The sequence below is a fragment of the Anolis sagrei genome, chromosome 5, assembly GCF_037176765.1.
Source record: "Anolis sagrei isolate rAnoSag1 chromosome 5, rAnoSag1.mat, whole genome shotgun sequence".
NCBI lineage: Eukaryota > Metazoa > Chordata > Lepidosauria > Squamata > Dactyloidae > Anolis > Anolis sagrei.
Window position 1 is genome coordinate 118,918,730 of NC_090025.1, and position 12,475 is coordinate 118,931,204.

A 12,475-nucleotide genomic window follows, 5' to 3' on the forward strand; every position below is an offset into this window, starting at 1 on the left:
TTTTCAGTTAATAAACTCTTATTCAACCATATAGTCTCCAATCTGTTCCCTGCACAGCCAGTTCACCTTCCAAGTAGTTAAGATAGCATGGGGGCAGAACACTACCCAAGTACTCTAAGGTAGTGTCTTTGTGTGATATGTGATGTTATTTTATGTGATGTGTTTAATAATGTTTTATCGGGGGAGGGTCAATTTTGATATTTTATACTGTTTTCATCGATGGCATTGGATTATTGCCAACACTGTGAACCACCCTGAGTCCCCTTCAAGGTTGAGAAGGGCAGTATACAAATACTGCAAATAAACAAATAAGCGCTCAACTCGCTGCTCATGATATATGATCCACTGACAATGGCACCATCCATTATGCAGGTGAAGAGTAGGAATTGATGACTAATGCAATTTTTAATATAAATTTACAGATTTCTACAGGATTGAAAAAAAATGTCCAAACTGGATGTGGAGAAAACCAACATGGATTTGTCCATCCACATCCAGGACTTAATTCTGAAAGGTCTCGCTGTGAATCCCTGCTTATTCGACTACGTCAATGCTAAATTGAGCATTGACAAGTGGTAGTTTTATTAATCTGTTGTAGCAAAAACAAGAGGAAAATGTTGGTGGTTCCTTCAAAGATAAGCACAATTCATTTGGCATAATATTTCAGTTGGGAAAATGAATTAGCGTTCACAAACTCTTAAGCCAGATGAGGCTCTTTGCGGGTATTAAACACGAGACTCAATGGCAGACTGGTCCAACATGATCCTCTCCATTTTCAGAATTTTTTATTTAATTTAAATATATGTTTATTTTGTAATTTATTTGATTTACAGTCTACCTTTCTCCCAGTCTAGTACTTGAGGCAGAAGTGATAATCTGCCTTCTAAAATAAGTTACTAAATAAATTCAGAGTGTTAGGAATTAATATGTTTAGGAAAGTGTGTGGATTAAGAAAAGGGTTCTTAATGAATAGACATGCAGAAATTCTAGAAGAATCCTGCGGTAAAAAATAATGAAAAGTTGCCCTTTTCAGTACCAAAACTGAAACCAAAACCAAAGAAAAAATCTGTACCAAAAACTGCATGTAGAAATGCTATTTAAAATGTAAGAGTCAATCATTCTTTGTTGTTCAATGGATGCAAATCTTCTCTTACTTCAACATGAGTGTTTCACAAGTCAACAACAAACACGTGGGTCACTTATTAAATCTGAAAACATGACAAACAGGATGACTTATTCAGCATGGTAACATGCTTAATAACTGCATATGAAGAACAAATGTATCCAAGAAGATCAATTTTAAATCTTCTCAGTCACATATCAGAACCCAGTAATAATTCATTCCCCTGAATGCCAACAAAATTGGTGAACACGCCAGAGGTCAACCCTCTCTTAAGGGCTAAAGTCAATATTTAACTGAGCCACAAGAGCAGAGCTCAGGATGGAATTCTACTCATCTTGCTTCTGCTGTGCATCCAGAAAATGTGTCTTGGGAGAAAGGCAGTAAGTGCAATTGTCTCTTTATTAAATCCTCAAAGTATGCTGGTGAGGGAAGAGTAATTGGAAAAATAAATAAACAGGGAGTTTAAAACTTTGTTATATGATAGTCCTGATCTACACTGAAGACTCACATGCCTAATTATAGGCACTAGTCGAGTGTCCATGAAAGACCTCATCGTACTGGTTGCCAGAATCGCCACACATTGTGGTGAATCCAATAGTGCCCGGTGGGGAGGAACCTGTTGCCCCATGCCCCGACTTCTCCCCTACCTCATCCCACAGGGGGAAGCATCTAACGCCTAGCTTTCCCCCATTGATTTCTATGTAACACGGGAAGTAGCTCTACTTTGTGGGATGGGTGCAGGGGCGGCTCAACCCATTATGCAAAGTAAGCATTTGCAGTATAGTTGATTTTGCCCAGGGGCACTCTTGAGGCGCTCTTGGGGGAAAATAGACCTTGGCATATGCGAGTTGTAGTTACTGGGATGTATAGTTCACCTACAATCAAAGAGCATTCTGAACTCCACACAGAACTCCCACAACGAACAGAAAATATATATCAGTGATTGGTTTGGGCTGGGGGGGGGGGAAGGGGCTCCAAAATACTGTTTGCTTACCGTTGAAAATTACCTAGGGCCGCCTCTGGATGGGTGGCAATGGGCTCCATCACAAAAGGGAAGGCAAATCAGCATATATCGCCAAAAAAGTACCCCACCTGATGACACTGCAAGTCTTGCAGGGTGAAAGCAATAGGATTTTGTTTTCATGAGCAGGGTTGAATATGGCATCTGCCGCTTCAAATTTCCCTGTTCCCTTTGACTTTATATTTAATTTTCAAAATAGCTTCAAATAAACTTATTCTCACAATAAAATATGTTGTTCTGAATTGTGTTCTTATGGCTTGGTCTTGGATAGGAAATTAAAGCATATTAGTTTTTTAAAAAGACTTTTTTTGGATGGATCTCACAGAGGCAAGTAATGGCTTGCTGATATGGATCAAAACAAAGCTCACTTGCATTATTGGCCTTTCCATGGAGGTGTGGTGCTACGTAACCTGTCATGATGAGCACCCGCATCTCAAAATATATGACTGCATTACTGCTTTTAAGTAAAAAGTGGTTGAGCCACACAGTACATATTCATGTATTTACTTACTTGTGTATAAGAGGTAGACCTTACCTTATAAATTAGATGTGTTCCTGGGCATTACTTTTTAAACAAGGGAAAACGGTGTAAGAAGCAGCAAAATATGGTGCCATAAGCACCACAAGACAGCAATTCTACATGTTTCATCCAAATGAACACGCACATAGATAATGAAACTATCAGGTCCAAACAGAATATTTTGAGACTTCTCAAAAACTTCTTCCAAGTGTAGCCTGTTCATGCATGCTCAGTAAGGGAGTCTGGAGGCAGCTGCCTTTTATGTTGCCTGTTGTAGACAGGTAAATGACGCTGTAGTAGAATCACCTAGAATTACAGTGTCTCCTCTCTACTCCACAGTTCACTTATTGTGGATTCGCTGTTTCGCAGGTTTTTCCTTCCCCTTTTTATACTTTCCTTTCCTTCTTATACTTTCTATGCATGTTTCTCACAAAGAAAGAACAACGCTAATTGCATTTTCTGGGGATTTGTGGGGGGGGGGGAAGGAAGAGAAGGAGAGGAGGGGGAACCAGGCGCTGGGCCTTACCCTGGGGCTTCTCTCTGGACTGGGGTTCGGCGTGGCCCTCCTTGGCTTGGCCCTCTTCCCCTGCGGTCTTCTTCCCCACTCCTTCCTTGGAGGCCCCTTGGGTGCCGTTGACGCCACTGCCAGGCTGGGCTGAGGCCTGGTCTTCTGCATTCGGCACTGAGGCCTCAGCCCAGCCTGGCAGTGGTGTCAACGGCACCCAAGGGGCCTCCAGGGAAGGATTGGGGAGCAGCAGAGGTAGCAAGGAGGAGGAGGCCACCACCGAAGAGGACTGTGCTGAGGCCCAGCCTGGAGACAAGCCCCAGGGTAAGGCCCAGTGCCTGGCTCCCCCTCCCCTCCCCTCCCCTCCTCCTGCTCCTCCTTCTCCCCTCCCCCCCCCCCAATGGCTCCCCGGAAAAGGAAATTAGTGTCGTTCTTTCTTTGTGAGATAGATGCATAGAAATTATAAGAAGGAAAGGGAAATCCTACTTCACGGATTTTCACATATCACGGGTGGTCCTGGAATGTAACACCTGTGATAAGTGAGGGAACACTGTATGCTCTTTCTCAACTCAAGCTTTATTGTTTTGTTTACAACAGACATAATGCAACCTAAGACCAAGCAGTGTTTCTCCACCCCATTTTCACCACCCTCTCATTAAAAAATACCCTTGAGGCTAGGCAGAGGAATAAAAGGGGGCTGAGTAGATCTTTTAAAAAGAAGCTTTGTAAAAAGAAGCTTCTTTTCTTGTTATCTCCAGTTAACAAGAGGCTTCATTAACTGAGATACGTAATTTTTTTTATCTCGCCTTCCTCCCAAATGAGATCAAAGGTGGCTCACATCATGAATGAAAACAAAGTGTTACTACCGATAATTATGTTTAAAAATTAAATAAGTGACCATAAAAAAGTGTCAATGCTTTACAACAATATACAATCATTAAAAACATGGGAATAACAATAAAGATGCAGTACACATAGCCCATTAAAGACCTTTCTACACTGACATGAAGTCATCAAATGCCTATCCAAATGAAAAGGTCTTTACCTACACTGGAAGGAGAGCAGGTCAGGGGAAAGATTAGCCTCTTGTGGAGAGAGTTCCCCAGCCAAGAAGCAAGCCACAAAATAGGCTCAGGTGATATATAAAATATCATAAGTGTATAGATTTGCATTTTGATGTTCCAGCTTTAATGTATCAAGCAGTGTTAGCTCTTTCTTCAGAGCAGATAATAGTTATTTAGGAAGCAGAGGTGGGAGGGGGGATGAGAGCAGTATAGGCATGTAAATCCCCATCCTCTTTCACAAGGATTAATAACACTATGTAACAAAATTTGGGGGAAAATCTGTTCCTGGTTTGAAAGTGTTTAATTGTGTGGTTGAATTGGTTGAGACTCAGTGAGATATTCAATGAAAAATTACAGCAAAATGTACTGCAGGATGATAAACTTTCTCCCTGTTTTTATGATAGAACCAATTAGGAAATAACATTTATAGCTCAGGAACATAAATCATATTATATAGTGTAATTAGTTTTCTACCTGCTATGGAAGAAAATAAATTGCCCAGCACATTATGCAAGAATCAGGATATCATCACATTAATTATTAGTAGTATTATATTTATATTTATTTATACCCTGTTTTATCACTCCTGAAGGGGACTCAAAGCGGCGTAACATAAAAGCATTAGTAACCAATTTAAAATATACAAGTATACAAACAATGAAATAGAATTAAATATAAGGTAAAGGTTTCCCCTTGACATTACGTCTAGTTGTGTCCAACTCTTTTGGGGGAGGGGGGGGGGGAATGCACATCTCCATTTCTAAGCCAAAGAGCCGGCATTGTCCGTAAATGCCTCCAAGGTCATGTGGCCGGCATGACTGCATGAAGCGCCATTACCTTCCCACCAGCGCAGTACCTATTGACCTACTCACATTTGCATGTTTTTGAACTACTAGTTTGGCAGAAGCTGGGGCTAGCAGCAGAACCTAACACAGCTCCCCAGATTTGAACCACCAATCTTTCAGTCAGCAAGTTCAACAACTCAACAGTTTAACCCGTTGCACCACCGGGAGCTTCTGAATTAAATATGAACAGTATTAAAAATCATTCAAACACATTCAATGTATATTCAAAGTGAAAACCACAGCACTCCCTGAACTGATCTTTAAAATCTTTGAAAGCCTGTCTGAATAAAAAAGGTTGATGAGGTCCTCCACATCAATTCATCACCACCATGTTGAATCGAGGGCAGCAGGGTAATTCCAGCACCCCTCCCTCCACTTCGTTGGCAGCTGACAGTTCCCCATCACACATGAGGAAGCGTCACCATGTGGCTTCTCCCCGTGGTGGTCCTGTTGTTCCAAATTGAACACATGGAGGCTCCAGTGGTGATGGTTCGGCATCATAGGATGCTGCTGCCCCAGTTGAGTGACAGAGCTGTGTGATGGGCAGTGGGGGGCTCCATGGCTCAACTGGAGCAGAAGGATCCTAGGATGTTCAAATTTCCTCCTATTATGAGGTTGTCAGTCTATGGATAAAAGTCTTTTTTGCACAGAAAACATTTCCATGCAGAAAACAGGTTTCCAATACAGGAAACCGTGTTTTTGGTACAGAGAACTCAGATTTTTTTCTCAGTAGAATAATTTCTATGCAACCCTTCAAAATGTTAAATGTCAAGGGGAAAATTTTCAGAATTAATACTGCTATACTATTTCTCATTAAGAAGGTATTGATTGTTGAATAACTCATTTTTCAACCTGGAAACAAATGCTAACAAATAGCCTTTTCATCTTTAAGATAGGATCCACCTGAATGGCTAAAATTGGCCTCGCTACAAGTTCGGATCCCACCCCCTTTCTTTTTGGAAATGGATCTTTTGAAGACATTCATGCCACATGTGGAATTGACTTGCAACACCATTTCTGCTTTGTTGATTATTTCCCAAACTGCAAAACTATCCTTGTTTTCCAAATAGAGAGTAAGAGCAAAGTAAACTTACTGTAGGACACATCATCTTGTTGTGTTAGGTAAATGAAATGTGAATTCTGGAGAAAGAGAAACGTGAGAACCTAACAATTTTTCTTCCTCATTTAGGCCAATATTCTGAACTTCCTGACACATAATACCTCTGTGGTCAGGAGAAGCAATGTGGTTGCTGCTCAACAGAGTGCCAGGTAATGGATGTTTTCTCTCATCAGGGTGTAACCAGTAGAGTTGATGGTTATCAACACCTCACCCACTTTTCCCAAATAACAACCTTCTTGATTATACTGAGCAATAATCCTCTCAGAAGAAACAACATATTAATATGAATTTCACACCTGTAGCAAGCGCTTGTACATTTATACTTACAACTGACTTTCTGGAGTGCTCCAAGCATTTCACCAACATGATTATCTCAATAAACTTTACAACATAATTGTAGGTGTGAAGAAAATCACCTGGATTTTTAAAGTGAGATCAATGAAACTGTCCTGCTCTTCTGAATGTGTTTGCTTGGTGGGGCAAGCAGGGAGGTGTATGCAAACACACGTGTCATTTCCTTTGTTAGATGAAATCTGCCATGTAGCCAGACACCTACAGAATCCTTACCTTTTTCATTCTGTTGGCTAAATTATGTGAATAATTGTGATTCTGGAGTAATTGTTGGAAAGTATTAAATAGATTTTTTTCAAACACATTCAACATTACTTCTTCACAGGTAAGTGTTATCTCACTAACCAGTTAAAGTTCTTTGAAATTGCCAATAAGCAAATTGACAGGAGTGATCTGATAGATAGTGTTTACTTGGACTTCCCATTTTTGATGAACCGCTTTACCTAAAGTTATAGGAGAAATCATTTTGCATTTTGGGGTGGTAGGAAGATGAAGAATACAGAGAGTAAGGAGAAATAATCCATTCTTGGCAAGAGGAACATGAGCACTATGGTCTTCAGGGCTGGGATGTTTAGCAATTTGGAACCAGTACTTTCTAACATATGGAAAGGTAAATGGCGCTCCATGCAATCATACTGACCACATGACCTTGGAGGTGTCTACGGACAATGCAGACTCTTCAGCTTAGAAATGGAAATGAGCACCACTCCCAGAGCTGGAGATGAGTACCACCCGCCCAGAGCCGAAGATGAAAAGGAGAAGCCTTTATCTTTATCTGTCATTGTTTCTAGGCATTGATTTTTACCTTTGTGTCTGTATATGCTGGAATCCACCCTGAGTCCCCTCAGGGAGATAGGGCGGAATACAAATAAATTATTATTATTATTATTATTATTATTATTATTATTATGCATTTTTTGTGATTGGAATGGATAATGTGATGAAATTGGATTGCTTCGGGTGGTAAGAAAACAAATGAATCAAGGCATGTACCACTGTGGCCAGATCTGACTTCTCCAGGAACTGGCACAGTTGGCGCCCAAGCTTTAATCATGCAAAAGCATTCCTGGTCACTGCTGATACCTTGGCCTCTAGGTTCAGAGCCAAATCCAGCAGTACTCCCAAATTGTGGGCCTGCGTTTTCAGGGAGTGTGATCCCATCTAACACAGACTGACTCCCTATTCCCAGATATGTCTTACAACTGACCAGGAGCACCTCAGTCTTGTCTGGATTAAGGCACTGGTCTAGCACAGGAACTGCTTCCTTGGAATTAGGTGGAAAGGAATAATAGAGTTGGATGTCATCTGTGTATAGATGACACTGCACTCCAAAACACTGGATGACCTCTCCCAGCAGATTCATGTTGAACAGCATTGGAGATAGCACAGAGTCCTGAGAGACCCCAAAATTCAATGGCCAAGGAGTCAAACAGAACCCCCCCCCCCCCCAGCACCGTTTTATGGGACTGTCCCTTTCCAGGAAGGAATGGAGCCACTGAAGAAGAGCACCTCCAAACTCCATCCCAGAAAGGCAACAGAGAAGGCTGATGGTATCGGAAGCCGCTATTTCTACTAAGACATTTGTGTGACATTCTTTTCTGCTGAGATGGGGCTACGATGGTTCCCACAGCATTTTGATACATGTGTGGAACTGACCAGAATATAGTGAAAGAGGTCTATGTTCTATAAAAGCACTTAGAAATATTGTGACCTGGGACAGAAGGCTGAATCCTCCTTTTTACACCAGCGCGTCCCTCTTGTTTAAGTTGCCTTTTTGATAAAAAGAAAAACATACAAAACCAGGAAGTAACAGATATAACACATATAAAAACAGATATTAAAATCCATTTTTAAATATATAAAAAGAAATACCTCATTCTAGGTCCTTATAAGTCATTTTTGTGTGTTCTTGTTCCTCTTCTGCATTTTTCCCTATTTTGAAAAGCCTTTATATAAACAGCTGCAATAACTATGAAGAACGGGGAGGGATCCCTAACCTCTATAAGTCCACTCAGACCTCCATTATTTGTGCATGAGGGAAAAATAAACATGTTAAAAAGCAAATTAAAGTACAAATATAAAGTTACTGTACAAATATAAAGTTACTGTGAAAGAAGAGAGGAAAGAAATGACATATAGAGAAGATGTAGGTTCCCCTTTTGAACACTGCAATAAGGGGAATAAAGAGAGGCACTGTATCCTTCCCCCTCCATGGCTTCTTGGACTATGAAAAGAGGTTCTGAAAATGCACATCATAATCCGTCCACCTTCAAATTCAAAAAGTATTGTGCCACTTTCATGTCATGGCCTTTTCAAATTCCCATGGCTAGCAACTATTGGAGATAATCTTGGCAGACCCTCAGCTGTGTCCAGCCAAGCTCTTCTAAGTTTCTTCTTACTTAATGCCTCTCTGAACTCTAAGTACAGGCAGTTTATAAAACACTTTAGATCTGCCTTCAGGAGTTTATCTACAGACACCTGAACCGCCATAAAGTAAGTAATCAATGATTATCAAAAGCAGAGCTCCACACCTAACTGTGCAATCAAACAAGTACCTAAGACCAAAGGACTGGCCAAGCTGTAAAGTACAAAAGGGTGTGGGGTTCATGTAAGACGAAGTCATCATTTCTCCTTGAAGGGCCTACATATAGAAAGAGGAAGGATTTCTTCAGATGTAAGCAACTTTGTAGAAATATACAGTGGTCAACCAAATCTAAAGAGGGAAGTTACAAGAACTTTAGAACTGCTTGTAGGATGGTCATTTGATTTTAATAATTTAGTTTCTTGCGAAATGCTGCCCTTGATTTTGGCTCTTCCCCTAATCACAGAGCTCTATACCAAGCAAAAGGTTGGCCTTGTAATTTAATAATACAGGCTGCTGCACCAATTTTAAGGATTATAAAGGCTCTTTAGACTCTTTGGAGTGAGTGATGGCTCCTATATTTCTAGAGTACACAATATGCCAAATCAAGTGATTACTTTACCACACATGGCAGAAAGCCTAACAAGTTATCTTATTATCCCTAACAATAGAATCTAAGAATAACAAAACAGATTCTGTACATGTCAATCTCATGTATAATTCAAGGACAGAATTTTGGATTTTGATATGACCCATGGATAAATCGAAGGCCATTCCAGATAGAAAAGAAACTAACAATGTAATCGCAGGAGGGCCAGCCACTCCTGGCCACCTCCAGTTTCCCTCTCAGGGATTCAGAAAGGTAAGACGTTTCACCACAGTTGAGAGTAGAGCAAATCAAAATGTCTTTCAGCTTTTCCTAGGATGAACTAAACTCTTGCTTGTACTATTCTACTCAGAGAAGGCATTGACCCATGGACCTAGGGTTTTCTTATTGATTCTTTGATGGGAATTTCTAGACTAATAGATGAATATATAGGGTAACTAGGAATTTGCCATTAAAATCTGCTGCAAGAATCAGATATGGATGTAAAATATGCAGTATAGTCACCTCTAGGTTATTACAGATATATACAGATAGCACATAAGTGTTGACATCTTGAAATACTTGGATTTTTCTGAGTGGTTGTCAGATTGTGGTTCAATTATCCAGGAAGATTTTGTTTTATAAAAATGAAAAAGTAAAATTACACATATTGAAGCTGAGATTCAGCTACCCACCAAAGGAGCAAGCTGGGAGTCCAGTGCCCATGTGCCCCACTACCTTGCAAACTGAGTTCAACATGCAAACTGAGTTTGAAGGCAACAGGAACAGAGGTTTATTGCTTTCAGGCCTGAAAGGTTGTCTGATACAAAGTCTGTACTCACAAACATCAGTCATAGTATGCAGTACTGTATAAGACATTTATTCTATTTGACAGCCATTCAAAGTCCCCGTGCCCTCTCTTGATTGGTTAGAAAGCCAGTCCAGACAGGATCTAGGTTTTTGTTGGCTGGAGAATCCTCATGACATCAAAGGTGGACAGAGTCTCCTCCATGGTACGAAAAATTAACAGCTGTCATTTGCTAGTTTGAAACCAGAGGTGTTCAGAAGATCCACCCTGGAAAGGGGCAGACAGCCCAAAATGTGTTGAGGCAATATGTAAAACAGTCCATCATGAGATGCAAACCAAGTCCGGTTTGCACAAATGGTGAGCCTCATAGAACACAATGGGCTGTTATGTAAATAAGAATAGTTCCATATAAGGCATACAGATTTAATCTATATGCTTCTGATGTCTGGCGGCAGCTCATCTCCAGACTCCCCCGGGAGATTGAAATCATTATTTGATAGAACTAACTTTTTCCAGCTGGCATTGACATCTCCTGATGGACCCACCTCACAGCGGCGGGGAGCCAGAAAAGCCCACAGGGACACATACAAGTATGACATATTTTGAAATTTTCCCAAAAAGCAAGTGATGCATACTGTAAATGCAGATATGATTCCCCGCTCCAGCAAATCTTAGTTTTTTTAAAAAAAATAAAACATATATGTAAAACATATATGTGAAGGTTTCCAAAAGCTTATAACCATGTAAGTGTCATAAACATATATGTGAAGGTTTCCAAAAGCTTATAACCCTGTAAGTGTCATAAAAGAAGACAGTTGTATAGTTTCGAGACACAGAGCAAAACTCCTTTTGTTAGATTTGTAGATATGGTTTTTGTCTGGGATTAGTGGGCACACATTTCCTCCTCAAGTGTTATATTGATGAAAAGTTAAGTAATCCCCTTTGGAATGTGTCGTTTCCTGGAAATGAAGTTCATTGCAGGGAGAGGGAATATGATTGTTTCAATATTGTGAAACTTCATAAAGTGTAAAAATTATAATAAAATTTATATTTGATTTTTGAATTCATGTTGAGTTTTTTTGGGGGGGGATTTTACAACAACAATATCCTTTCAACATGCCCTCTCACTCTCATCATTTTAAAAAAGTATAGTAAAATTTATTAAGTTTCATAAGGCTGCAAAACATTACCTCCAAATTTGCAACAATGAATCTATCCCATAATTTCAAGTGTTTGCTTGTTTGGTAAGCTGCACAAATCATCATGCATTATCACAAAACCAGGAATATTATCTCATGGGACCAAAAGAAAAGGTGCAGTAAGATCTTGGGCCCACTTTATAAAGAAAGTATCAGGAAAATCCCCATAGTGTATAATAAAGAACACCACCCTAACAGTTATTATGTTGGAATCTGAATTAAAATTCACCCATAGAAATAGTGCACATTAATGATGTACGTAACTGTTCCCCAGCTAATATATGTGGACTGCAATTCTCATAACACACTACCATTGTGTATGCTGGCCAGGGATATTGCCAAAAAAGAGTCAGTATTCTGTAGTGGTTTGGATGTTAGATTTAGGGCATGTCAACACTGGCCAGTTAAGCCCTTGAGATGACCACATGCACCATTGCAGGTCAAAGTCCAGAACTATACAGCTGGGCCAAGACCAGCTAAGTACCATATAACATCTACATGAAGCCGCTGGGTGAGATCATCCGGAGTTTCGGAGTGCGATGTCATCTGTACGCAGATGATGTCCAACTCTGTCACTCCTTCCCACCTGCTACTAAGGAGGCTGTCGAGGTCCTGAACCGGTGCTTGGCCGCTGTGACGGTCTGGATGGGGGCGAACAAATTGAAATTGAATCCAGACAAGACAGAGGTACTCCTGGTTAGTCGCAAGGCCAAACAGGGTATAGGGTTACAGCCTGTGTTGGACGGGGTCGCACTCCCCCTGAAGACGCAGGTTCGCAGTTTGGGTGTGATCCTGGATTCATCGCTGAGCCTGGAACCCCAGGTTTCGGCGGTGACCAGGGGAGCATTCGCACAGTTAAAACTCGTGCGCCAACTGCGACCGTACCTTGGGAAGTCTGACTTGGCCACGGTAGTCCACGCTCTGGTTACATCCCGTCTTGATTACTGCAACGCTCTCTACGTGGGGTTGCC

General features: G+C 40.7%; 1 long non-coding RNA gene across 1 annotated transcript; it reads left to right on the forward strand.

Annotated features, from left to right (window-relative positions):
- The first annotated feature begins 1,434 nt into the window (after window positions 1–1,434).
- Window positions 1,435–9,924, forward strand: LOC132775397 (uncharacterized). Its single transcript, XR_009631527.2, has 3 exons — window positions 1,435–1,503; window positions 6,268–6,347; window positions 8,030–9,924. It is a non-coding gene; the product is annotated as an uncharacterized lncRNA (long non-coding RNA).
- The last annotated feature ends 2,551 nt before the right edge of the window (window positions 9,925–12,475 follow it).